Here is a 26,239-nt window from a genome sequence, read left to right as displayed (position 1 = left end):
AATAAACAACGTCCGCCATCATGTCAAATCAGCCGTCAAACAAAATTTCTCTGAAACTAACTGTTTGACAAACATGTCAAACAACGTCGTAGACGATAAAATATTTGACGAACCTAGAGAAGCTTGACACGTTATTTGATAGTGTACGGAGTGCGTTAGCCAAATTTGAATTGCGTTTATTCCTGGGCGCAGCGACAGAAGGCGAACTTATGTCAGGCGGTTGGCACGACAGCGTCAGCCAAAGGCGCCTGTTGGGTGAAGTTGTGGGAAGTTCGGCTGGTCATACCCAACCGACCGCCCGACAGTGAAAATCGGTCTGTCGTTCGGCCGACAAGCGCACACACGTCCGATATATTGGTGGGTCGGACGATAAATCGGTGTGCGTGTAGGGACCTTAAGTGTGAGGCAAAATAGAAGTGTGCAGGCAAAAGAAAAAGTTCTCACTCCTAAATAACTATGACTCTTATAACAACATAGACCCGAAGAACTAAATTAATAGGCTTATAAAATCAAGGTAGGCTGGTAGACAGAAAAAGATGTTTCGTATGTACAGGGTGTCTCAAAAGTAAGTTTAAATTTGATTTGTCAAAATAAAATAGAGGCTGAAGTCTATTGGCAAAACTTTTATTTCTTATTTAAATATATAGTTTGGGAATTTACTTCTTAGAAATGTATCATTTAAATGCAATCCAGCACGCCTACGGCACTCATTTAAACGATGAACAAAATTTTTCGTGACGGCTCGGCGTTAAAACTGGGATGGCTGCCACTTCACTATGGATATTCTCTTTCAACTGCTCCAGAGAAATCGAATTATTGACATACACTTTAGATTTGACATATCCCTTTAAGAAAAAAATTCATTGGTCTAAAATCTGAACTGCACGGGAGGTCCATCTGTGTCATCCCTCGTGAAGAACTATTTGCCGTGAAAAAATTCACAAACTCGCAGTATAGACACTTTGGACGTGTGTGCTGTGGTCTTCTCGTCCTTGAAAAAGTACGAGCCAGTTAGTCTTCGAGCCGACATCGCAGCCCATACAGTGACTTTTGTCGAATGAAGGGGTTTCTCATGCATCTGTTTAGGATCCCTTGCACTCCAGTAATGGCAATTTTGCTTATTCACGTGACCGTTCAGATGAAAATGAGCCCCGTCGGATGATGCTGTTAAATGGAGGGCACTTAGTCACACCATTAACCAACTCCAGCCTTTGACATTCTGAGCTTTAGTTCCTGCCCCAAACTGGATTTCGTAAGGGTGCAGGTTAAGATCTTTTTGCAGAATTCGAGGCAGTATTGATCTACGCGCATTTAAAGAACTTGCACGCTTACGTATGGACAGGTTATAATCGTCACAAACAGACCGATTTACACACTCCACGGGTTCGCCCGTTCTTGATGACCTTGGTCGTCCGGATTTAGTTTTGACACAGTGTTGAACCTGTCTCCTCATACCTTCTGATCCATTTCCGGGTAGGGGGAACACTTGGAGCGTCATTTACATTATGCAATCCACAATCATTGGAAAATTTCCTCCGTGCCACAGTCGCCGATTCATCATTTTTGCAAAATTCTCGCACACAGAACGTGCAGTTCGCTCTCTAGAAGCGCTCCATATCGATTGAATTCCGCTCGCTAGAAGCGCTCCATATCGATTGAATTCCTAAAGGCCAAGCAATCGAAGACGCTATGCCACCCCCCCCCCCCCCCCCAGTCACCTTCCTTGAGATCTCTTCAAATGTAAACTTCGTTTTTAGACATCCAATGTTATAGTCAAAGGTAACCCGAATGCAAATACCTTCTTATCTTCACGTCTGGCCGAAATACCACCATTCAGTTTACCTTTTTCCGTTGTTGTGTGTCCCACTTTTCCTCTTCGATAGTCTGATATTTGATCTTTCATATATTCAGACCCAGTACTACAATGACGGCCAGATTTGTTATACTAGCAAATTCATGTAGAAAAAAAATTGCAGTCCATCAAGCAATGCTTGTTTTATTCTTTCACGAGAGTCAGTACATTTGCCGCCCGCTTTTCAATTACATCTACATCTACATCGATACTCTGAAAATTACATTTAAGTGGCTGGCAGAGGGTTCATCGAACCACCTTCACAATTCTCTATTATTCCAATTTTGTAGAGCGCGCGGAGAGAATGAACACCTGTATCTTTCCGTACGAGCTCTGGTTTCCCTTATTTTATCGTGGTGATCGGTCCTCCCTATGTAGGTCGGTGCAACAAAATATTTTCGCATTCGGAGGAGAAAGTTGGTGATTGGAATTTCGTGAGAAGATTCCGTCGCAACAAAAAACGCCTTTATTTTAATGATGTCCAGCGAAAATCCTGTATCATTTCTGTGACACTCTCCCCCATACTTCGCGATAATACAAAACGTGCTGCCCTTCTTTGAACTTTTTCGATGTTCTCCTTCAGTCCTATCTGGTAAGGATCCCACACCGCGCAGCAGTATTCTAAAAGAGGAAGAGAACGGACAAGCGTAGTGTAGGCAGTCTCCTTAGTAGAACTGTTAGATTTTCTAAGTGTCCTTAATCCGCATTTGTACTTTATAGAATTCTGGCGGCGAATTTTCCACTGTCTTTGTAAGGTCGTTATTGTTCTGAATGCATATTATATTTTCAGACACAGACTTACTTTGCTCTCCTCTAGCGCAATATTGGCAGAGGGGTCAAGTTAGAGATCCCGTTGTGTGGCAGCTGTAAAGCCGTATTTAAGACTGCGAACAATAAACGGCTTCTTTTTGTGGATTAAAACTCCTGCAAAGAATTGGTCGGGCGATCCCTTACAAGTGATGCGAAGAGTTCCCTTCCCTCGTAACCGTCGCGATGTCTGCTGTTCTTGTTTCACACGAGCAGTGAAAATGGAATGAAAAACCAGCAGCGCAGATGGCGCCGTGTTAATCACACGTTTTGATTGCCAGAGGGAGCGAAAAAAGACCCTCGAACAAATCGACAATCTTCCACGGCTACCCTTTCAAAATAAATAAATACGCCACTCTCCGACAATAAGAAAACACAAATTAAACACACGAAAGCAATTTCCATTTCTAACGGGTGTTATCTTACTGTGAGGGATTTAAACTCTCTCTTGCTCTCAGGAGTATGTTGGGCTACCAAGATTTCTTAGTACGTCGCAATGGCGCTCTAAAACGCATCCCGTTGTTCCATTACATTCCGATGCCTTCGTAACCACCACAGTTATTCATTTCATTTATTTGCAACACTCACCATTACAATATTTGTAATACTACTTGTTTAAATACCAAGACACATAAAGAACATCTCCAATTATAACGATTTACAATAGTATGGATGAAAAGCATTCAAAATAGAAAACTTCTATATGATCGATGTAAGGTCTTCAAGAAGAACATGATCAAAATTATTCCAATAATTATACTTACAATTGACTTCTGTACGATCGATATGAGGTTTTCAGGTGGAAAATTTTTCAAAAAACTTTTAGTGACATAATTATTCATATGCTGGGAAAGGTTATTAAACTACCAAATTCGTGAAATTCATTCGTGTATGTCTTTATCGACGGGCCAGTTGCCTCCCTTTTCTGTCATACTCTTTCTCGGGACACCTCTCTCTGTAATAACGTCGCGACACACACACAACAGGTGGTCTGCTGTTTGATCGCCCCTCCGCACGTACAAACAGCACTTGGCGCTAGCCTGAAACGATGGCAGTACGACAATTTTCCATGTCCTGTTAACGTTGTTGTAATATTAGATGATTGTGGTATCTTTATGCAAAGACTATGTTGGACAGTCTGAAAGAAATCTTTTGTGATCGCTCCTTTTGTAGTTTCACCCCATTCTCTTTCACATTTTTCTTTCAATGTGTATCTTAACTTTCTTCTGACCACGGACGAAGGAATTCAGTTCTAGGTTGCTGTTGTGTTTTCTCGAGCTGCTTGTTTGACAAGCTTGTCTGTTATTTCATTCGCAAGAGTTCCTGCACGTGCTTTCGTCTATTCGAAGTTAATATACTATTTCCTCTGACAGTTCCCTAATTCTGTTTCTGACCCATCTAATATTTATGATTCCTGGAATTTTTTAATGAATCCAGCGTAATTCGACTGTCCTTGCGTATTACCTCTGCCATTTTAACATGCATTTCCCGTAAGTTCTCTTGTTTCTGTAAGGCTCGAAAGACTGCTAATTGTTTTGCTTAGTTAATGGTGCACCCATTTGGAGCGTAACTGATAGGCAGGTGTGGCATGATTATTATCACTCCTGAACCTGTTTCGTTCTCTGAATAAATCCCATCAGTATAAATCTCTATTGGACATTCCTTGAGTTTGTAATTTTCTTCTAAAGTTACTGTTCTTGCTGAATTGAGCCTCTGTAATCTAAAGGAGTGTCTATAGAATAGACCGTATGTTCAGTTTTTATAATTTGATATTCTTCAGCTGTTGTCTGGTGTTTAACAATTATTGGTGTAAGCCCTATTAGAATGCACAAGGCTTCAGTAGAGCTGTTCTTTATGCAAGCTGTGCAAGCTTCTTCATCTCCCAGTACCTACTGCAACCTACATCCTCCTGAATCTGTTTAGTGCATTCATCTCCTTGTCTCCCTCTGCGACTTTTACCCTCCACGCTGCCCTCCAATACTAAATTGGTGATCCCCTGATACCTCAGAACATGTCCTACCAACCGATCCCTTCATCTAGTCAAGTTGTGTCACAAATTTCTCTTCTCCCCATTGTATTCAATACCTCCTCATTAGTTATGTGATCTACCCATCTAATCTTCAGCATTCTTCTGCAGTACCACATTTCGAAAGCTTCTATTCTCTTCTTGTCGAAACTATTTATCGTCCATGTTTCGCTTCCATACATGGCCCCACTCCATACAAATACTTTCAGAAATGACTTCCTGAAATTTAAATCTATACTTGATGTTAACAAATTTCTCTCCTTCAGAAACGCTTCCCTTGGCACTGCCAGTCTACATTTCATATCCTCTCTACTTCCACCATCATCAGTTATTTTGCTCCCCAAATAGCAAAACTCATTTACCACTAAGTGTCTCATTTCCTAATCTAATTCCCGCAGCATCAGCAGATTTAATTCGAATACATTCCATTATTCTCGTTTGGCTTTTGTTGATATTCATCTTATATCCTCCTTTCAAGACACTGTCCATTCCGTTCAGATGCTCTTCCAAGTCCTTTGCTGTCTCTGACAGAATTACAATGTCATCGGCGAACCTCAAAGTTTTTATTTCTTCTCCATGGATTTTAGTTCCTACTCCGAATTTTTCTTTTGTTTCCTTTACTGCTTGTTCAATATACAGATTGAATAACATCGGGGATAGTCTACAACCCTGTCTCACTCCCTTCCCAACCACTGCTTCTCTTTCGTGTCCCTCGACTCTTATAACTGCCACCTGGTTTCTGTACAAATTGCAAATAGCCTTTCACTCCCTGTATTTGACTCGTGCCACCTTCATAATCTGAAAGAGAGTATTCGAGTCAACATTGTCAAAATTTTTCTCTGAGTCTACAAATGCTAGAAACGTAGGTTTGCCTTTCCTTAATCTATTTTCTAAGATAAGTCGTAGGGTCAGGTATCGCCTCACGTGTTCCAACATTTCTACGGAATCCAAACTGATCTTCCCCGAGGTCGGGTTCTATCTGTTTTTCCATTCGTCTGTAAAGAATTCGTGTTAGTATTTTGCAGCCATGGCTTATTAAACTGAAAGTTCGGTAATTTTCACATCTGTCAACACCTGCTTTCTTTGGGATTGGAATTATTATATTGTTCTTGAAGTCTGAGGGTATTTTTCCTGTCTCATACATCTTGCTCACCAGATGGTAGAGTTTTGTCAGGAATGGCTCTCCCAAGGCTGTCAGTAGTTCTAATTGTGATATGATATACGGACAATACTTTTCAGATCATGGAAAATATGTTAACATTGTAAATAAATTCAAATGTTAGTAGATATATACTGGAAGTATTTGTCTGTAGTTAAGCCTTATATGGGAATAAAAAGTAGACGGTAAACCGTATCAGATAAGAAGAGAAGATAAGTTTTTGAACTGTGGTTCTAGGAAATAATACTGTAGATTACATGGGTAGGTCGAGTAACTGACGAAGAGATACTGAATCGATATTTATCGCGCACCCGAACTGACTGTTTCTTCACAGGAAGTAATAGATTTCCAGAAGGGTCTTGAAACCATATCTCACATGCGGCTTCTAACCAAATTGCGTTCTTATGGGATACCGCCGCAGGTTGTGCGACTGGTTTAGTGATTTCCTGTCAGAAATGTCAAAGCTCGTAGTAACTGACGGGAAGTCAACAAGTAAAAGAGAAGTGATATCCGCTGTTTCCCAAGGAAGTGTTATAGACCGTCTACTGTTCCTAATCTTTATACATGATTTCGGCGACAGTCTGAGCAGCCCTCTTATATTACTCGCAGATGACGATGTCATTTACCTGCTAGCAAAACCGTCAGAAAATGAAGACCATTTGCGAAACGATTTAGACAAGATATCAGTACCATGTGAAAAATGGTCGTTGACTCTCAACAATAAGAAGTGAGTGTTCATCCATATGAGTATGACAAGCAATCCGTTAAATTTAGATTACGTGATAAATAACACGTTTAAACGTTGTCGATTCATTTAAATTATTTATTTATTTATTTATTTTACTTTTGTGGGGGTTCGAAGCCTCAACGTGTTTTGGGAATGAAAACTTGGTCCATGTAGGCTGTATTCCTTTTATTTTCCGTACAGTTTGTCAACTTCAACTGTGGCTCATTTTCATGCAGATATCTTTAAGCTTGTATGCAGACATCTTTAAGCTTGTCGATTAGCTAATACTTAGGGACAACTGGAATCATCACATAGGAAACGTTGTGAGCAAGGCAAAACAAATCTACGTTTTATTCGCAAACACTTGAAGACGCAACAAATCTATTAAAGAGGCAGCTTAAACTACGCTTGGTTGTCCTCTTCATGGTTATTGTTGCGCGGTATGCTATCCTTACCTGATAGGATTGACGGAGGACAAAGTCTGGAGAAGGGCAGCACGTTTTGTGTTATCGCGAAATAGGAGAGAGAGTGTCCAGCTATGATACAGAGGTTAGGATGGCATTCGCTAAAACAAATGCTTTTTCAGTTGTGAGAAGATATTTACACGAAATTTCCACCACCAAATTTTTCTTACGGATATCAACATTTTTTTCTTACTTCATCTCCGTAGGGAGAAAAAACATCGTAACAAAATAAGGGAAATCACGACACGCACTGAAAGATGTCGATGCTTGTGTTTCTCACGCGCTGTTCATGAATGGAACGTTAGAGGTATAGTTTGAAAGTGATTCGACAAACGCTCTACCAAGCACTTAAATGTGAACTGCAGAGTAGTCATGTAGATGTACACGTCGGTTACATTAATAGGCTTGAATAGTGCAAACAGTTTAATGTGGTTGTAGGTCGTAGCAGTTATGTGAGGCAACAGAATGGCACAGGACAAACTGGAGTGGAGACATTCATCAAGGCAGTCTTTGGACTGAAAACCACGTCACTAAGAATACCTGTGTCATCAGCCACGCAGAAATGTAGCTGTTGTTAGATTTTAATTGAACTTATTATCTTTACTCTGAGTCAGCCTTCGTACTTGGGTTACCGATTCAGATGATGCAGTGGTGAAGACACTGGACTCGCATTCGGGAGGACAAAGGTTCAATTTCCGATCCGCTCATCCACATTTATGATTTTCCGCAGTTTCCCTAAATCGCTGAAGGTGAATTCCAAGGTGGTTTCTTCGAAACGACGCGGTCGATTTCCTCCTACACTTTTCCCCATTCCGAATATGCGCTTCGTCTCTGATGATCTAGTCCTCGACAGGACGTAAAACCCAAACCTGCCTTCCGTCTTTCTTCGTATCAGTGAAAAAACGTTATACGAAAGAAACTTATTTTTTATTTATCGTGTCAGAAGCAAACTAAAAAAAAAAAAATTAGTTACATTACTACATACATTATGGTTTATAAATTAAACTAGTCAAGAATGAAATAAATGATTAGGCACAGATTGTGTTGTCAAACATAAGGTAATTTTAATCTATACAGTGGATGCCCAAAAATTTGCAACGTCCAGTGCACTTTGTGTAGCGTTTACGAGGTCCTCCATGGTACACACAGTTGGAGGTAATGTACACTGTGGTAGATGTGTTGATGTCTGCACAGCAGCTCCGCAGTCACACTGGAGAGAGTCCACCTGGAAGCCCCACCTCTCCAGATTACTCTTGGAATTTGTGACAGAAGAACGCAGGCGGTTGAGTGATTTCCAGTCCTATCTGGTAAGGATCCCACACCACGCAGCAGTATTCTAAAAGAGGACGGACAAGCGTAATGTAGCCAGTATCCTTAGTAGATCTGTGAAAATTTTCTCGCAATAGAGAACGACTCTGTTTGATTTAGCAACCATTAGCAATTTATCCCCTTTAACGATTACATGATGCTCTTTTATTTTCAGTCTCCGTAAGGCGTGTGGCCGTTTTTGCTCTATTAAGACATTTACGAGTTTAGAGTTTTAATCAGTTCTGGAATACTACGTGGTGTAAGGTAGACCATACCTTTTGGATTATAAAGAATCCGCCTCGATTGCAAATAGAAACCGGATGTTGATCTAGGTTTCGGCGCAAGTAAGAAGGCGTGATTATCCGCTCCGAAACCTAGGTCAACATCCGGTTTCTATTTGCAATCGAGGCGGATTCTTTATAAACATTAAATCATTCACGATTGCTGACGCGCTGCAATGTTAAAAGTTCTCATATTCCTTTTGGTGTTGCGATTCTTTCTTCCAGTTGGATATTCCCTTATAGATTAACACAACATTAACAAGTTCCCAGCGATATGAAAGCGTGCATTTGACAAACTATTGCCGGCCTAAGTGGCCGAGCGGTTCTAGGCGCTACCGTCTGGAACCGCGCGACCGCTACGGTCGCAGGTTCGAATCCTGCCTCGGGCATGGATGTGTGTGATGTCCTTAGGTTAGTTAGGTTTAAGTGGTTCTAAGTTCTAGGGGACTGACGACCTGAGAAGTTAAGTCCCATACTGCTCAGAGCCATTTGAACCATTTTTTTGACAAACTATTCTTTTGTATGAGACCAACAATAATTTTGTGTTACACTCATTTAATACAGCGAGCACGCTGTAAATAGGGTATGGTTCTAGTAGTGGCAGGAACCAGTCGCGATTTAGTGTATTCAAATATTCATTGTCCAGTGGGTTAAATTTTACTTAACGGCAGCGGCGGCGTAGTGTGCTGATTTTGCCAACGACCGTTGAATTCTGGGAGTTCTGTGACGTTGGTGTTAATCTCTTCATATTAACGCAAACGTTTTGTTACGAAATGTTCGCTTTACGAGGGTAATAAATTTACTGAGCGGACAAGGGAGCACACAAGAACCCGTCAACCATAGAGCAGGAACAGCGTTAATTATTTACTTCATGGTAAACACAAAAGACTATTGCCAACATCAGTAGAGTACGCCGCTGTTGCCGTAAGTGAAATTTTACCATCCTGTGGGCTGCGTTTCGAGTCACTGTAGGATCAGCAAGTGATGCCATTATCTGAAGAGCCTTTAGATTCATTTTCCACTGAGCTTCTCCCATGGACATTACAATGATGTTGTTGTTGTTGTTGTGGTCTTCAGTCCTGAGACTGGTTTGATGCAGCTCTCCATGCTACTCTATCCTGTGCAAGCTGCTTCATCTCCCAGTACCTACTGCAACCTACATCCTTCTGAATCTGCTTAGTGTATTCATCTCTTGGTCTCCCTCTACGATTTTTACCCTCCACGCTGCCCTCCAATGCTAAATTTGTGATCCCTTGATGCCTCAAAACATGTCCTACCAACCGATCCCTTCTTCTAGTCAATGCCATTACAATGATATCGCCGTAATTTCTACACAGTGGAACGATATCGAAGGAAACAAAGCATTTCATTGATAGAGAATGGTAGGAAATCTGGGAGAGGGCAGAAACACGAAGTAGATCTTATTAGCTCCTTCTTAATATAAAGAAAATATTAAAAATTACACACTCTTCTCCGATCAAAACTCGTATGCCGTGTATCCGTTAAAAATACGCCAAAGCGCCACAGATATCTATGAATGTAGAGCAAACGGGATCACGGACCACAAAACTCGGCAGTGTAGTCACAGGCAAGATATTACACGAAAGGACAGGACCGTCTTCACTTAGGAAAATAAGAAATGCTTAGCCGAGATCGCTATTAAAAGCTTTATTGTAGGTAACGGTTGCCATCTTCACATCTTCATAATCGTGTTTGGCGAACTGTGATGTACATAGAAATTTTTAATTCTATGTTTTATGTACCCGGCAATTCAATGGAAAGATCTACATCTACATCCATACTCCGCAAGCCACCTGACGGTGTGTGGCGGAGGGTACCTTGAGTACCTCTATCGGTTCTCCCTTCTATTCCAGTCTCGTATTGTTCGTGGAAAGAAGGATTGTCGGTATGCCTCTGTGTGGGCTCTAATCTCTCTGATTTTATCCTCATGATCTCTTCGCGAGATATACTTAGGAGGGAGCAATATACTGCTTGACTCCTCGGTGAAGGTATGTTCTCGAAACTTCAACAAAAGCCCTTACCGAGCTACTGAGCGTCTCTCCTGCAGAGTCTACCACTAGAGTTTATCATCTCCGTAACGCTTTCGCGATTACTAAATGCTCCTGTAACCAAGCGCGCTGCTCTCCTTTGGATCTTCTCTATCTCTTCTACCAACCCTATCTGGTACAGATCCCACACTGCTGAGCAATATTCAAGCAGTGGGCGAACAAGTGTACTGTAACCTACTTCCTTTGTTTTCGGACTGCATTTCCTTAGGATTCTTCCAATGAATCTCAGTCTGGCATCTGCTTTACCGACGATCAACTTTATATGATCATTCCATTTTAAATCACTCCTAATGCCTACTCCCAGATAATTTATGGAATTAACTGCTGTCAGTTGCTGACCTGCTATATTGTAGCTAAATGATAAAGGATCTTTCTTTCTATGTATTCGCAGCACATTACACTTGTCTACACTGAGATTCAATTGCCTTTTCCTGCACCATGCGTCAATTCGCTGCAGATCCTCCAGCATTTCAGTACAATTTTCCATTGTTACAATCTCTCGATATGCTACAGCATCATCCGCAAAAAGCCTCAGTGAACTTCCGATGTCATCCACAAGATCATTTATATACAGGGTGTTACAAAAAGGTACGGCCAAACTTTCAGGAAACATTCCTCACACACAAATATAGAAAAGATGTTATGTGGACATGTGTCCGGAAACGCTTACTTTCCATGGTAGAGCCCATTTTATTACTTCTCTTCAAATCACATTAATCATGGAATGGAAACACACAGCAACAGAACGTACCAGCGTGACTTCAAACACTTTGTTACAGGAAATGTTCAAAATGTCCTCCGTTAGCGAGGATGCATGCATCCACCCTCCGTCGCATGGAATCCCTGATGCGCTGATGCAGCCTTGGAGAATGGCGTATTGTATCACAGGTGTCCACAATACGAGCACGAAGAGTCTCTACATTTGGTACCGGGGTTGCGTAGACAAGAGCTTTCAAATGCCCCCATAAATGAAAGTCAAGAGGGTTGAGGTCAGGAGAGCATGGAGGCCATGGAATTGGTCCGCCTCTACCAATCCATCGGTCACCGAATCTGTTGTTGAGAAGCGTACGAACACTTCGACTGAAATGTGCAGGAGCTCCATCGTGCATGAACCACATGTTGTGTCGTACTTGTAAAGGCACATGTTCTGGCAGCACAGGTAGAGTATCCCGTATGAAATCATGATAACGTGCTCCATTGAGCGTAGGTGGAAGAACATGGGACCCAATCAAGACATCACCAACAATGCCTGCCCAAACGTTCACAGAAAATCTGTGTTGATGACGTGATTGCACAATTGCGTGCGGATTCTCGTCAGCCCACACATGTTGATTGTGAAAATTTACAATTTGATCACGTTGGAATGAAGCCTCATCCGTAAAGAGAACATTTGCACTGAAATGAGCATTGACACATTGTTGGATGAACCATTCGCAGAAGTGTACCCGTGGAAGCCAATCAGCTGCTGATAGTGCCTGCACACGGTGTACATGGTACGGAAACAACTGGTTCTCCCGCAGCACTCTCCATACAGTGACGTGGTCAACGTTACCTTGTACAGCAGCAACTTATCTGACGCTGACATTAGGGTTATCGTCATCTGCACGAAGAATTGCCTCGTCCATTGCAGGTGTCCTCGTCGTTCTAGGTCTTCGCCAGTCGCGAGTCATAGGCTGGAATGTTCCGTGCTCCCTAAGACGCCGATCAATTGCTTCGAACGTCATCCTGTCGGGACACCTTCGTTCTGGAAATCTGTCTCGATAAAAACGTACCGCGCCACGGCTATTGCCCCGTGCTAATCCATACATCAAATGGGCATCTGCCAACTCCGCATTTGTAAACACTGCACTGACTGCAGAACCACGTTCGTGATGAACACTAACCTGTTGATGCTACGTACTGATGTGCTTGATGCTAGTACTGTAGAGCAAGGAGTCTCATGTCAACACAAACACCGAAGTCAACATTACCTTCCTTCAATTGGGACAACTGGCGGTGAATCGAGGAAGTACAGTACATACTGACGAAACTAAAATGAGCTCTAACATGGAAATTAAGCGTTTCCGGACACATGTCCACATAACATCTTTTCTGTATTTGTGTGTGAGGAATGTTTCTTGAAAGTTTGGCCGTACCTTTTTGTAACACCCTGTATATTGTGAATAGCAACGGTCCTACGACACTCCCCTGCGGTACACCTGAAATCACTCTTACTTCGGAAGACTTCTCTCCATTGAGAATGACATGCTGCGTTCTGTTACCTAGGAACTCTTCAATCCAATTACACAATTGGTCTGATAGTCCATATGCTCTGACTTTGTTCATTAAACGACTGTGGAGAACTGTACCGAACGCCTTACGGAAGTCAAGAAAGATGGCATCTCCCTGGGAATCCGTGTCTATGGCCCTCTGAGTCTCGTGGACGAATAGCGGGAGCTGGGGCTGGGTTTCACACGATCGTCTTTTTCGAAACCCATGCTGTTCCTACAGAGTAGATTTATAGTCTCCAGAAACGTCATTATACTCGAACATAATACGTGTTCCAAAATTCTACAACTGATAGACGTTAGAGATATAGGTCTATAGTTCTGCCCATCTGTTCGACGTCCCTTCTTGAAAACGGGGATGACCTGTGCCCTTTTCCAATCCTTTGGAGCGCTACGCTCTTCTAGTTCTGTAGCTGGCACAAGGTCTTTGTAATAACGTTTATGAAGGTCTGAAGATGGTAACTTAATTTTAGCGAAACCGGTTATGCATAAAGTTTTCTACAGCGATCACGACCAAGCAGTTCTCCTATCGCTACAGTTCGCCCCCCTTAGAGCTCAACATGAGTAAACTAAAGGATGATCTTTGCTAATAAAATAGTAAGAAATAATTATTTGTGGCACAGGCTATACATGCACGCAGGCAGAATGTAAGACCGAACTGCAGATCTGTATGGCCAAGAGACAGACTGGAAGATGCTATACACCATGACAACGAGATGCTCCAAGGCAAAACCCAGCCACAACACTCTTCCGGAAGCAGAGAGGTGTGGAGTCTACGGAGGGACCACGAAGGATTCCCTGAGATCCTGACAGCTGTCTTTACTTTTTTGGTGGGGGGGGGGGGGGGGGGCGAGAGAGGGGGGGGGGGGCTTCATCACTAGTACCATGAAAGTTATTCCCTGATATCTGAATACATTTCTTTTTATCTATCCCTTCTTCTAATCAGTGGTTTCCATACATTTCGTTCCTCGCCAATTCTGTGGAGAACCGTATTTCTTATCTTACTTGTTCATCTAATTTTGAACATCGTCCTTTAGCACCAAATCCGAATCGTTTTGATTGGCTTCTTTCGGTTTTCCCCAATCTTGATAGTCATAAGGGGAGGGAAAAGGCATTGTGGCCGCACAGTGTGTGAGATTCCTGAACCATCCCTCAACGCGGCAGGGGCTTACAATGCGGAACAAATGAGAAAATCAACAGTTTGGTTTCAACTCCCAGTGCTGTGTAGTGTCGTGCAATGAGAACAATAAATTTAAAAGTCTGCAGTGTGGCGGTGGGAATCGTACAGTAGTATTAGGTGTGCACTCTCGATGTGGAAATGTCTTCGTGCCAGGACTCCAAAACATAGTAAGGTGACATACGGAAGCGTCCGATCCCACCCGTCTGCTTTGGCCCATGACGTCACAAATATGGCGGAAACAAAAACAAACACACACACTTTCCACAAGAAGCCTAATGACACTAACGGGACAAGCGCGGGAAATGGGGTGTTTTGGGTGGGGGAAGGGGGGGGGGGCAAACTAAATATAAACAAATTTAGACGCCTTGCGTAGCTACAACGTGTAAGTGAAGACAGCCATGCATGAATACCCACCCACCTCCCCAGGGGGTCGTAACCCCTGCAACCCATAGAAGATAAAGATGCTTCAGTAGCTGATTAGTGTTTTGTCTTTTTTAAAAAAAAAGACTCACGGGATAGAACGAACAGATCAGAAAAGTAAATAAAATAAGATATAACAGAACTGGAGACAGCCACACTCAAACCAAACTCCGCGCCGTCATGACGTCACACACGACAACACCCTTACGTCACGGGTCAAAGCCGACGCGTTGGATCGGACGCTTCTGTCGACCGTCTTAATGTGTAATAACTGTTCTCGCTTTATCACTCTCTCGTTTCCTCTCCTGTCCTTCATATTTCACCCTGCTTAGTGGAACTGGTGTTAAAAGTTACCAATGGTCTTTTCTAAAAAATATATGAAAATAGAAGCTTCACTGGTATGATGAACTAGAGGTACCTATCTATATGCCGTTTTCCACAGAACCACCCCAGAACACAAGTGCTGTAATAGAGGTCTTATCGTGAACGTCCTTGTAACGTTGACAGCGCCGAAAAACGTACCTGTTTTAGCCAGGACACGAGAATATCCTTTTACCATTGAGTCATTTGCGTAGTTCTTAGAAACTAAGTTACCTCATAAACAGTCACACTTTCAGAAATATGTCCCTCTTCGGCAGTTCAGATCAGAAAACCAGCTCTGTTCGATAATACAAATGACCGAAATGATGTTTCCAAGAGAAAGATTACGAGGTTTTTGTAGGCAGGCGAATGAAACTGAGTTCGACTATGGTATCTCACGCCTTAAGATCAAGAAATACAATTGAATTTACGTATGTAGCGACAGTAAAGGTAGGCAGGACAGTAAGAGACAGCGGCAAATATCAACAAATTTCATTTACGTGTGAAATAAGCCAGATGCTAAAGATAATGCTTACCAGGACTATAAAAAAGGGATTTGTTTATCATTTTACTTCGTGGCGCATGACACGTGCGCTTCAACAAAACGTTATGACAGCTTGTAAACATCACCGCCACCTGTTGATATACAGCTGGAGCAAAATATTACGCACAAAGGTTTGCTGCAGCTCTTGACACATTTACATTTTCTTACCTTGACTTGTATCGCTTAGTAAATAGGACGATTTGCCGCTATTGGAATTCTTACCTCCGAATTGGAAATAAAAACACTTGGCGAACTTTTAATTACTACGGCATGAGATGTCATATGTATACAGATGACAACGAAGGTACCGGAGTTTTTAGAGCGGTTGGTTCCAGCCAGGTCAGTGATCCATTGCAGACATCCGGCAGAAGAAGAGCTGGACGTAGCCGCCCGGAACGCCGGCGGAAAGCGAAAACAAAGAAAGGCGTGGGCCGCCCACACTCACCGTTCGTCGGCCTACGGACACCTAACGCCGCCTTTCTTCTCCGGTGACGCCTCTGTGTCCACGGACGGACGAGCACACACACGTAGGAATCATCCGCAGACAGTTGCTGCCCAAGGGTGCGCTCGCTTCTTGCTGCGGTACGGGCGAGAAAAACAATGTTCCGACGTCGGTAAACACGGCGGAGCGAGTCTACCTGCTCGCGGCTGACCACGGCGGCCGCTCACGTGCGAACGCGCCGTGCGCCTCTGCTCCGCGCACGTCGTCTGCGCATGCGCAGCTCGCCGCCAGAGACCTTGGTCTGCGGAGACGCGAGAAGGTGCCGGTGGCGGGCTCTGGCGATGGAAAGCGAAATTGCCGCGGGGCAATTAGCGCCGCACGGCAAATTGCTACAGGCGTGTTTAATAGTCGGCCGTTATCTATGAAACTACAACTCTGATCTCTACTACGTGCGTTTCGGTTTAACAGGCAACACCTAGAAAGTACGTTCTTCATTTCTTTGCCTTCCATTACTGGAGGCCAAAGGATATTCGCAATTCTAAGAGACGGTGTTGTCTTAACGCAACGAAACGTATGTACAGTAATAGATATAGCATGCGTTTCTTCGTAGTTGCTGGTGAAGAAGCCTCTCGATTGCGTGACTAGGGTTTCATTATCAGTGCCGATTTTTTGGAAAAAAAGTTGTAGATCTCTGAGTGAACTACTGCTAATGCCTAGCGTTTACAAATTATTACAGCAAGAAATTACAATATACTTTTAATGAATACTTTAAAACAAACAAATAATTCAGATTTATGTATAATATCTAGAACTGAGATTAAAAGAGAGACCTCTTTCTTTTCTCCAAAGCATGACACAGAAATTGATGGCCACTGTTTACTTCTTTTTGTCAGTGTCTCAATTTCCTTACAACTTTCGCTTCCCAGTTTCTTACTAACAACCAATCGCTCTTCTTACCGAAATCTTTTTTCTATTCCATTGTCCAACAGGAAGATCGTACTCGACACTATTTACAGAATGGTACAATTTAAGCCAAGCGATTTCGTTTCCACTCTTTTCCTTTCTTTCATCACCTCTGTCATTTTTATCAGCACTCTGAAACTACTTAATCTTTTTATTCGCTGGGAATGAGAAATACTGCATAATCATACGATTCATTTCAACTCAGAAACTCGAATAGAATCCTGCACTTCGCCTTAACGTCTTCAACACTGAATACGGAAGTGAACAAACGACATTACGACGTCCCCGCATAACAATGAAAGCAATAGTATCTCGAAATATTTTTTAAAATCTGAGTGTGGCTCTTAACACCCAAATGTGGAACGACTTCAGTAATATAGTATAGGTCGATATTTGAGCCTTTGACATTGGCTGCCATAATACCAAAAAGAAATACCAATATATCATTTACAAATGCCACAGATGTAGAAGGAATCTAATATCATTACCTACTTTGCTAATAATGTCATTAGGTGTGATTTTTCTGTCTTATAACTTACACAAAATGTAGCTTTCTTCCCCTCTGAAGACGAAAACGGTGAAGTGGGAGCATCCTGGAGCGTACCCCGGGAAACCTACCACTGATCATCATCATCATCATCATCTAAAACTGTGGCACAAAGCAGTCAGTTAGATGCAGAATTTCCTAATTTCCGAAAAAAATTTGGCTCAGAACCATAGATACGCAACACAGGGTTGTCGTAGCGAGATTGAATATTGTAATCCCTAAATCGTCAAAAATAAGCGAAAATATACCCATTAAAAAGCATATAAAAATTCACTTGACGCCTTCCTGAGAGACAATCTCCACTCCTCTCAAATTAATAATACAAGTGTAGACTAGATGTGGCTTGAATTCAAAGAAATAGTATCGGCAGCAATTTAGAGATTTATACCAAATAAATTGACAAGCGACGGAGCTGATCCTCCTTGGTACACAAAACGGGTTAGAACACTGTTGCAGAAACAAACGAAACAAATATGCCAAATTTAAACAGACGCAAAATCCCCGAGATTGGCAATCATTTACAGAAGCTCGAAATTTAGCGCGGTCCTCAATGCGAGATGCTTATAACAGTTTCCACAACGAAACTTTGTCTCGAAACCTGACAGAAAATCCAAAGAGATTCTGGTCGTATGTGAAGTATGTTAGCGGCAAGAAACAATCAATGCCTTGCGCGATAGCAATGGAGATACTATAGAGAACAGTGCTGCCAAAGCAGAGTTACTAAACACAGCCTTACGAAATGTCTTCACAAAAGAATACGAAGTAAATATTCCAGAATTCGAATCGAGAACAGGTGCCAACATGATTAACGTAGAAGTAAATCCTCGGAGTAGTGAAGCAACTCAAATCACTTCATAAAAGCAAGTCTTGTGGTCCAGACTGTATACCAATTAGGTTCCTTTCGGGGTATGCTGATGCATTAACTCCATACTTAACAATCATATACAACCGTTCGCTCGGCGAAAGAGTCTGAAACAGAACCTGCCCAACAATTAAACGCATCACCGACAAGTTTGAATTGCACGCCACGATTTGTGATATTCACAAAGGAAGATCAGGAAGGCAGCGTAGAACTACAAGTCCTGCTTCGTCGGCTCTCGTGTTGGAAACGTTTGTTAATTCTACCACGGAAGTCTGCTACGCAATGTTCACGTGAAGTGGGGGTTATCGGTACAAGTGTACGAAGAATTCTGAAAGCTGCAAAGTGGAAAGTTTACATTCCACGATTACTGCACGCCATTAATGACGACGATCCTGATCGCCGAATGCAATTCTGCGAATAGTATCAGCAAAAAACTGATGACGAACAATTTGTGACGAAGGTAGTGTGGAGTGACGAGACACAATTTAAACTTAATGGAACCGTGAATCGACATAGCAGTGTGTACTGGGCACCCGAAAATCCGCTTGTTTATGTGGATAAATCCGTCAATCTACCAGGGGTTCATGCGTGGTGTGGACTATCATCTAGGACAGGGCTTCACAACATACGTGCTCGCGGAGCAAGCTGTGAGCAGCAAGGCGCACGGAACAGCGCGAGCACGCTACCCCCACTACTGGACCAGAGCGGAGAGTGGGGAGAGTCACGTGGGGCACACAACAGCTGCCGCCAGTCAATGTAAATCCGCGGCCACCTGCAGGGATATCACTCACGAATTATTACTGCGACAAATGAAACAAATAAAGGAGAATGTGCACGTGCCACATAATTTTATTGGCTTAGTGTTGTATGCCTCTACATTCGCATTAATTTGTGAACTGTTACACAATAAAAGGTGTCACTGAAGTGTGGGGGCCGACCGAAGTGGCCGTGCGGTTAAAGGCGCTGCAGTCTGGAACCGCAAGAACACTACGGTCGCAGGTTCGAATCCTGCCTCGGGCATGGATGTTTGTGATGTCCTTAGGTTAGTTAGGTTTAACTAGTTCTAAGTTCTAGGGGACTAATGACCTCAGCAGTTGAGTCCCATAGTGCTCAGAGCCATTTGAACCATTTGAAGTGTGGGATTCTCGGTTATCTTGTACTTTTTGCCCTTTACAATTGCGTCTATGTTCGGAGTAATTGTTCTTGTGCATTGTAGGCGCAGCGTGCAGTTTAAATTTCGATCAGACAATGCGTTCCTCAGGCGCGTCTTGTTACATTTCATTGCAGAGAACAGTTGTTCACAAACATACGTGGAACCGAACATTCAGATTGTTGTAGCCGCCAGTTTATGCAAACGAGGAAATCTATCCTGAGGGAAGTGTCTGTAGAATTCCAAAATGCTTTTCTTGTTCTGAAATTTGTCTCTGTATTCTCTGTCACACTGCAGGTCAATAATTTCTTGCTGCAGCTCAGGACGAATCTCTTAAATATTCGCTGAATATGGAGAGAACAGATCAAAATCACTGTCTAGTGCTGTCAGATCTTGAAAGCGCTGATCAACTAAACTATGTGAATAACGTTCACAGTCTTTGTGAACATCTTGCATGGATGACAATTTTGGAAAGTGAGCTAGGTTTCCTGTTTCCAGCTGACTCACCCAAAGTGTCAATTTCATTTTACGAGCCCGTATTCGACCTATGAAATGAGTAGTTAGCAGATCTTTACCTTGTAGTAAAATGTTCAAAGCATTCAGATGGCTAGTTAAATCTGCTAAGAACGCGAGATCACATTCAAACGTGCGCGCGCATTTCCCCTCCCTCCCCTCCCTCCCTACTCCGCGACCTTGCACCTGCTCGCGAGCACGTGCCTGAGCAGACGCGAGTACTCGCGCTCAAAACCGGCCAGTTGTGAAGCCCTGATCTATGGGCTTAGTAGCACCCTTTTTCTTTGATGCCACTGTCACTGGAGAAGTGTACCTGGAAATGTTACGCACATCAATTTTGCCGGGTATACGTGCACTTTATCCAGCTGATGAAGAGGTCTTCTACTAACAGGCTGGGGCGCTACCACACTGCCACCAAGCCGTAGCTTCCCTGGATGACAATTTCCCAGGGCATTGGATTGGACGAAGAGGGCCCATTGAGTTCCCTCCACAGTCGCGAGAGCTAATACCTATGGACTTTTACTTGTGGGGAACTGAAAGATAACGTCTATCGACGGATGCTGGAGGAACTTCGCCAGGAGATTAGAGCGACATGTGCAATGATCTCCACTGTAACATTGACTGACGTAGTTGCGGCGACCGCTGGTCGTTCTGTTATGTGTATAGCCGCCAACGGTGAACATTTTGAACATTTAAAGTAACCGTGTGCTAAACTGAAGGTTGTACAACATGTGTGGTCAATTATTAAATATAAAATAAACACATAACTAATACTTTTCGTTCCTCAAAATGTGTATACATTTTTCTGGCGGACTCTGTAAATGTTGTCCGGTGAATACAAATTGTTTCATAAATGATAACATTGTCCCTCCTGTACTTTAATTATCGCACGCTAATTTAGTACCTTGCTTATTATATTTTCAAAAATTGACATTTGAAACCATGTTTCATTAAAAAGTTAATTGGATCTGAGATTCTCGTTAAGGGCAGTGAAGTGGCTAATCTATGCATTCGTAAACAATTATTCTTGCTAAATTACATAGTTCATTTATTCTTTAAAAAACTTAATATTCAAAATTTCCAGTTCAGTCTTTCTTAAATTTTAGGAAGGGCTTGGGCTCATGGCAAGCGTGAAATTAATAGTAATATTAGGTCTCGATACCTTTCAGCTGTCAATTTAGGAATGTTACAATGAACAATTAACAGTCTAATGGCGGAAATTTCTTTCACAAATGGTACAAAGATTGTGAACTTCATTCAAATGTTTAGAAATGTAAGAAGAAAAAAAAAGGAAATCTGCGCAGTTCACAAAACGAAGAAACGTAGTAACCTACGTAGGTGTAGAGGCTTCCAAAGATGGATTCAGTTAAGGCGAAATTTTTCTGGGCGTTAGTGCCGCGTCATACTGTAAATAACTATGACCGACATTTCGGTCACGGTGCCAGTGGCCTTCTTCTGGTAAAGTTGTACCCAGTACTAGCATGGTACAGAAAGAAATTTAACTGTTGGAGTTGACTTTACTTGACACTGAACTTCTGTTTTGCTGATAAGATACGGGGAATTAGCACAATTTAGCAAGTAACGTACCAATGATTTGACTTGAACTAAACAGGAGAAGTATTAATGCGTTTAGACAACAACTGGCCCTCAGTAACACTTACATTACGGTAGGAGACAATGATAATTGTAGGTAAATGATTATTAAATGCTGGAGCACTACTGACTTGGACAAGAGGTTCTCTTGTCAGTTTAATTACAGGAAATTACTGCAACTGAAATACATATGAAGCAATTGTATTTTTTATACTGATTATTATTTGCATTCTCAAGGAACATTCACTTTCTAGTATACTTCGCTCATGTGGAACATGTGATACCTGCATTTACTGTAGACTGACTATTTGTAGCCAGTTACTTATCCTTAATCTCTGTTATACTAACAAGATATTTAAATCTGGCTCAACTATTAGCATGGGGACTAGGGAAATAATCTGTCGGTGGACTCAGATCGAGGCCGAACACTTTAGTCGTATGGCAAACCCAGTCGACTACATAACTCATGAAACTGTAAAAACTATTATTTCAATAAGAAAAATCTTTCAACTGAATACTTTAAATCTTCTCTTAGTAACTGTACTTTGATGAAACTGTTACTGTCCATTTACGAAAATTACGCGGAGTATTTCAAAACTTATGCTCACTAAACAATTATGCACTTAACAACTCCACAAACTTTATTATCTTTTGTTAAGGAAGATAATTGCTTTCCAGTTCAATAAAACAGGATACTGGGATTCATCGTGGCCTTTGGGACAGCACCCTGTCTAAGTAAATAACTGAGGATAAAATACGGTAGCTCAACACAAAGTTTACAGAACGCATACTTATTATTGAAAACGAAACCACATAACTGTCCCATGCAAAGATACGGTATTCAAATGATAATTTGAACTGAAGGTGGTGGCTGCGTCGGTCTACTGTGCTATTCAAGAAAGTTGGCAAAAATATCCACGGCTCTTCCTCTGTAACAAGTTCTGAACATTCTCTTTTTAGCGTCGGATTTTCAACATCTACATCTACATCTACTTGGATACTCTGCAAATCACATTTAGGTGCCTGGCAGAGGGTTCATCGAACCACCTTCACAATTCTCTATTATTCCAAACTCGTATAGCGCGTGGAAAGAACGAACAACTATATCTTTCTGTACGAGCTCTGATTTCCCTTATTTTACCGTGGTGATCGTTCCGACCTATGTAGGTCGGTGTCAAAAAAATATTTTCACATTCGGAGGAGAAAGTTGGTGATTGGAATTTCGTGAGAAGATTCCGTCGCAACGAAAAACGCCTTTCTTTTAATGATTTCCAGCCCAAATCCTGTATTATTTCTGTGACACTCTCTCCCGTGTTTCGCGATAATACAAAACGTGCTGCCTTTCTTTGAACTTTTTCGATGTACTCCGCCAATCCTACCTGGTAAGGATCCCACACCTCGCAGCAGTATTCTAAAAGAGGACGGACAAGCGTAGTGTAGGCAGTCTCCTTAGTAGATCTGTTACATTTCTTAAGTGTCCAGCCAATAAAACACAGTCTTTGGTTAGCCTTCCCAACAACATTTTCTGTGTGTTCCTTCCAATTTAGATTGTTCGTGTTTGTAATTCCTAGGTATTTAATTGAATTTAAGGCCTGTAGATTTGACTGATTCATCGTGTAACCGAAGTTTAACGGGTTCGTTTTAGCACTCATGTGCATGACCTCACACTTTTCGTTATTTAGGGTCAATTGCCATTTTTTGCACCATTCAGATATCTTTTCTAAATCGTTTTTCAATTTCTTTCAATCTTCTGATGAGTTTACTAGTCGATAAACAACAGCGTCATCTACAAACAACCTAAGACGGCTGCTCATATTGTCTCCCAAATCGTTTATATAGATAAGGAACAGCAAAGGGCCTATAACACTACCTTGGGGGACGCCAGAAATCACTTCTGTTTGACTCGATGACTTGCCGTCAGTTACTACGATCTGTGACTTGTCTGACAGGAAATCACGAATCCCGTCACATAACTGAAACGATATTCCGTAGGCGCGCAATTTCACTACAAGCCACTTGTGTGGACAGTCCAGAAATACGGAATCAATTTGGAATTCCTTGTAGATAGCACTCAACAGTTCGTTTGAGTAAAGAGCTAGTTGTGTTTCACAAGAACGATGTTTTTTAAATCCATGTATCTTTGTGTCAATAGACCGTTTTCTTAGAGGTAATTCATAATGTTCGAACACAATATATGTTTCAAAATCCTGCTGCTTATCGAAGTTAATAATATATCCCTGCAGTTTAGTGGATTACTCCTACTACCTTTCTTGAATATTGGTGGACCTGTGCAAGTTTCTGGTCTTTGGGTACGGATCTTTCGTCGAGCGAACGGTTGTATATGACTGTTAATTATGGCGCTATTGCACCAGCATACTCTGAGAGAAACCTAACTGGTATACAGTCTGGACCAGAAGAGTTGCTTTTATGAAGTGATTAAGCCGTTTCACTACCCTGACGATGTCTGCTTCTACGTTACTCATGTTGACCGCTTTTATTGATTCGAATTGTAGAATATTTACTTCGTCTTCTTTTGTGAAGGCATTTCGGAAGGCTGCGTTTAGTAACTCTGCTTTGGCAGCACTGTCTTCGAAAGTATCTCCACTGATATCGTTCAGAGAAAGCATTGACCGTGTCCTGGCACTAACATATTTCACATACGACCAGAATCTCTTTGGATTTTCGAAACAAAATTTCGTTTCGGAAACTGTTATAACCATCTCGCATTGAAGTCCGCGCTAAATTTCGAGCTTCTGTAAAAGATCGCCAATCTTGGAGATTTTGTGTCTGTTTCAATTTGGCATGTTTGTTTTGTCGTTTCTGCAACAGTGTTGTGACCCGTTTTGTGTACCAAGGAGGATCAGCTCCGTCGTTGGCTAATTTATTTTGGTATAAATCTATCAATTGCTGCCAATAATACGAGGGCTATCCACAAAGTACATTACGTTTTGGAATTAAAAATAAATAAAGTATTGGAAATTTTTTTTATTATATACAGATGAAAGCCACACTTAAATACTACTTTTCTACGTAGTTGCCATTTAAATTAAGGCACTTATCGTAGCGATGGACGAGCTTGGAAATTCCTTCGTCGTAAAATTCGGCCGCCTGCGCCTTCAACCACGTGGTTACCTCTTTTGGGACAGAAAAGGTGTGAATTTGTGGATTTCCTGGAAAGAGGCATTACAATATACTCTCAAAGGTATTGCCAAACTCTGCACAACCTCAGAAGAGCAATACAAAACAAGCGCAGGGGAAGTTGGGCTCAAATATCTTGCTGATTCACGACAACGACCGGGTCCACACGGCAAATGCCACTCGTGAAGTTCTCGAATCTTTTAAGTGGGAGTTGTTTCCTCAACCGGCGTACAGTCCCGACCTGGCACCAAGCGACTTCCACTTATTCCCAGCAATGAAGAAGTGGTTGGCTATGCAGCGTTTTGATGACGACGCACAGCTTCAAGAAGAGGTAACCACGTGGTTGAAGGCGCAGGCGGCTGAATTTTACGACGAAGGAATTTCCAAGCTCGTCCATCGCTACGATAAGTGTCTTAATTTAAATGGCAACTATGTAGAAAAGTATTATTTAAGTGTGGCTTTCATCTGCATATAATAAAAAAAATTTCCAATACTTTATTTATTTTTCATTCCAAAACGTAATGTACTTCGTGGATAGCCCTCGTATTTCTTTGAATTTAAGCCACATCTTGTCTACACTCGTATATTATTAATTTGGAATGAGTGGAGTTTGTCTCTCAGGAAGGCGTCAAGTGATTTTTTATCTGCTTTTTTTGAATACATATATTTTTCGCTTATTTTTCGAGGATTTGGGGATTACAATACTCAATCTCGCTACGACGACCCTGTGTTCAGTAATCCCTGAGTCGGTTTTGATGCTCGTTATCAACTCAAGATTATTTGTTGCTTAGAGGTCAAGTGTGTTTTCACAACCGTTTACTATTCGCGTGAGCTCATGAACTAAATGCTCGAAATAATTTTCAGAGAATGCGTTTAGCACAATTTCGGATGATATTTTATGCGTACCTCCGGAATTGAACATGTATTTTCGCCAACATATCGAGGGTAAATTAAAGTTACCACCAACTATACTCGTATGAGTACAAACTCAAATTTTCTTTGAACCTTTCAGCAACTTTATCGTCTGAATTGGTAGGTCGGTAAAAGGATCCAATTATTGTTTTATTCCGGTTGTCAACAATGACCTCTGGCCATACTAAACCACAGGAAGTATCTACTTCAATTTCGAGACAAATTAAACTATTTCTGACAGCATAAAACACGCCTACGCCAACCGTGTTTAGCCTATCCTTTCGGAACACCGTTAAGTTCTTCGCAAAAATTTCGGCTGAGCTTATATTCGGCTTTAGCCAGCTTTCAGTGCCTATAACGATTTGAGCATCAGTGTTTTCTATTAGCGCTTGGAGCTCTGGTACTTTCTCACCACAGCTACTACAATTTACAACCGTTATACCAATGGTTCCTTTATCTACATTCTTCCTGTATTCAGTCTGCACCCTTTGTGACTGAAGCCCTTATTGTGTTTTCCCGAGACCCTCTAACCTAAAAAACCACCCAGTCCACGCCACACAGCCCCTGCTATCTGTATAGCCGCCTCCTGCGTATAGTGGACACCTGACCTATTCAGCGGAACCCGAAACCCAACCACCCTTTGGCTCAAGTCGAG

The 26,239-nt window shown here is 42.0% G+C and overlaps 2 protein-coding genes across 3 annotated transcripts in view; one reads left to right on the top strand and one right to left on the bottom strand.

The window, feature by feature from the left end:
- Positions 1-16,156, bottom strand: part of LOC124776307 (polypeptide N-acetylgalactosaminyltransferase 3-like) — a 347,179-nt gene extending 331,023 nt beyond the window's left edge. For both annotated transcript variants that reach the window (XM_047251238.1, XM_047251239.1), the window contains exon 1: positions 15,910-16,156. The gene's annotated coding sequence lies outside the window, so the exon portion shown is untranslated. The remainder of the gene's footprint in view (positions 1-15,909) is intronic.
- The window catches only part of LOC124776308, a 212,799-nt gene that overhangs the window by 12,274 nt on the left and 174,286 nt on the right, over positions 1-26,239 (top strand). The gene's annotated exons all lie outside the window — the stretch shown is intronic.

Source organism: Schistocerca piceifrons, chromosome 2 (assembly GCF_021461385.2).
Source record: "Schistocerca piceifrons isolate TAMUIC-IGC-003096 chromosome 2, iqSchPice1.1, whole genome shotgun sequence".
In the NCBI taxonomy this organism is placed as follows: domain Eukaryota; kingdom Metazoa; phylum Arthropoda; class Insecta; order Orthoptera; family Acrididae; genus Schistocerca; species Schistocerca piceifrons.
This window is presented reverse-complemented; position numbering and strand designations above follow the sequence as displayed.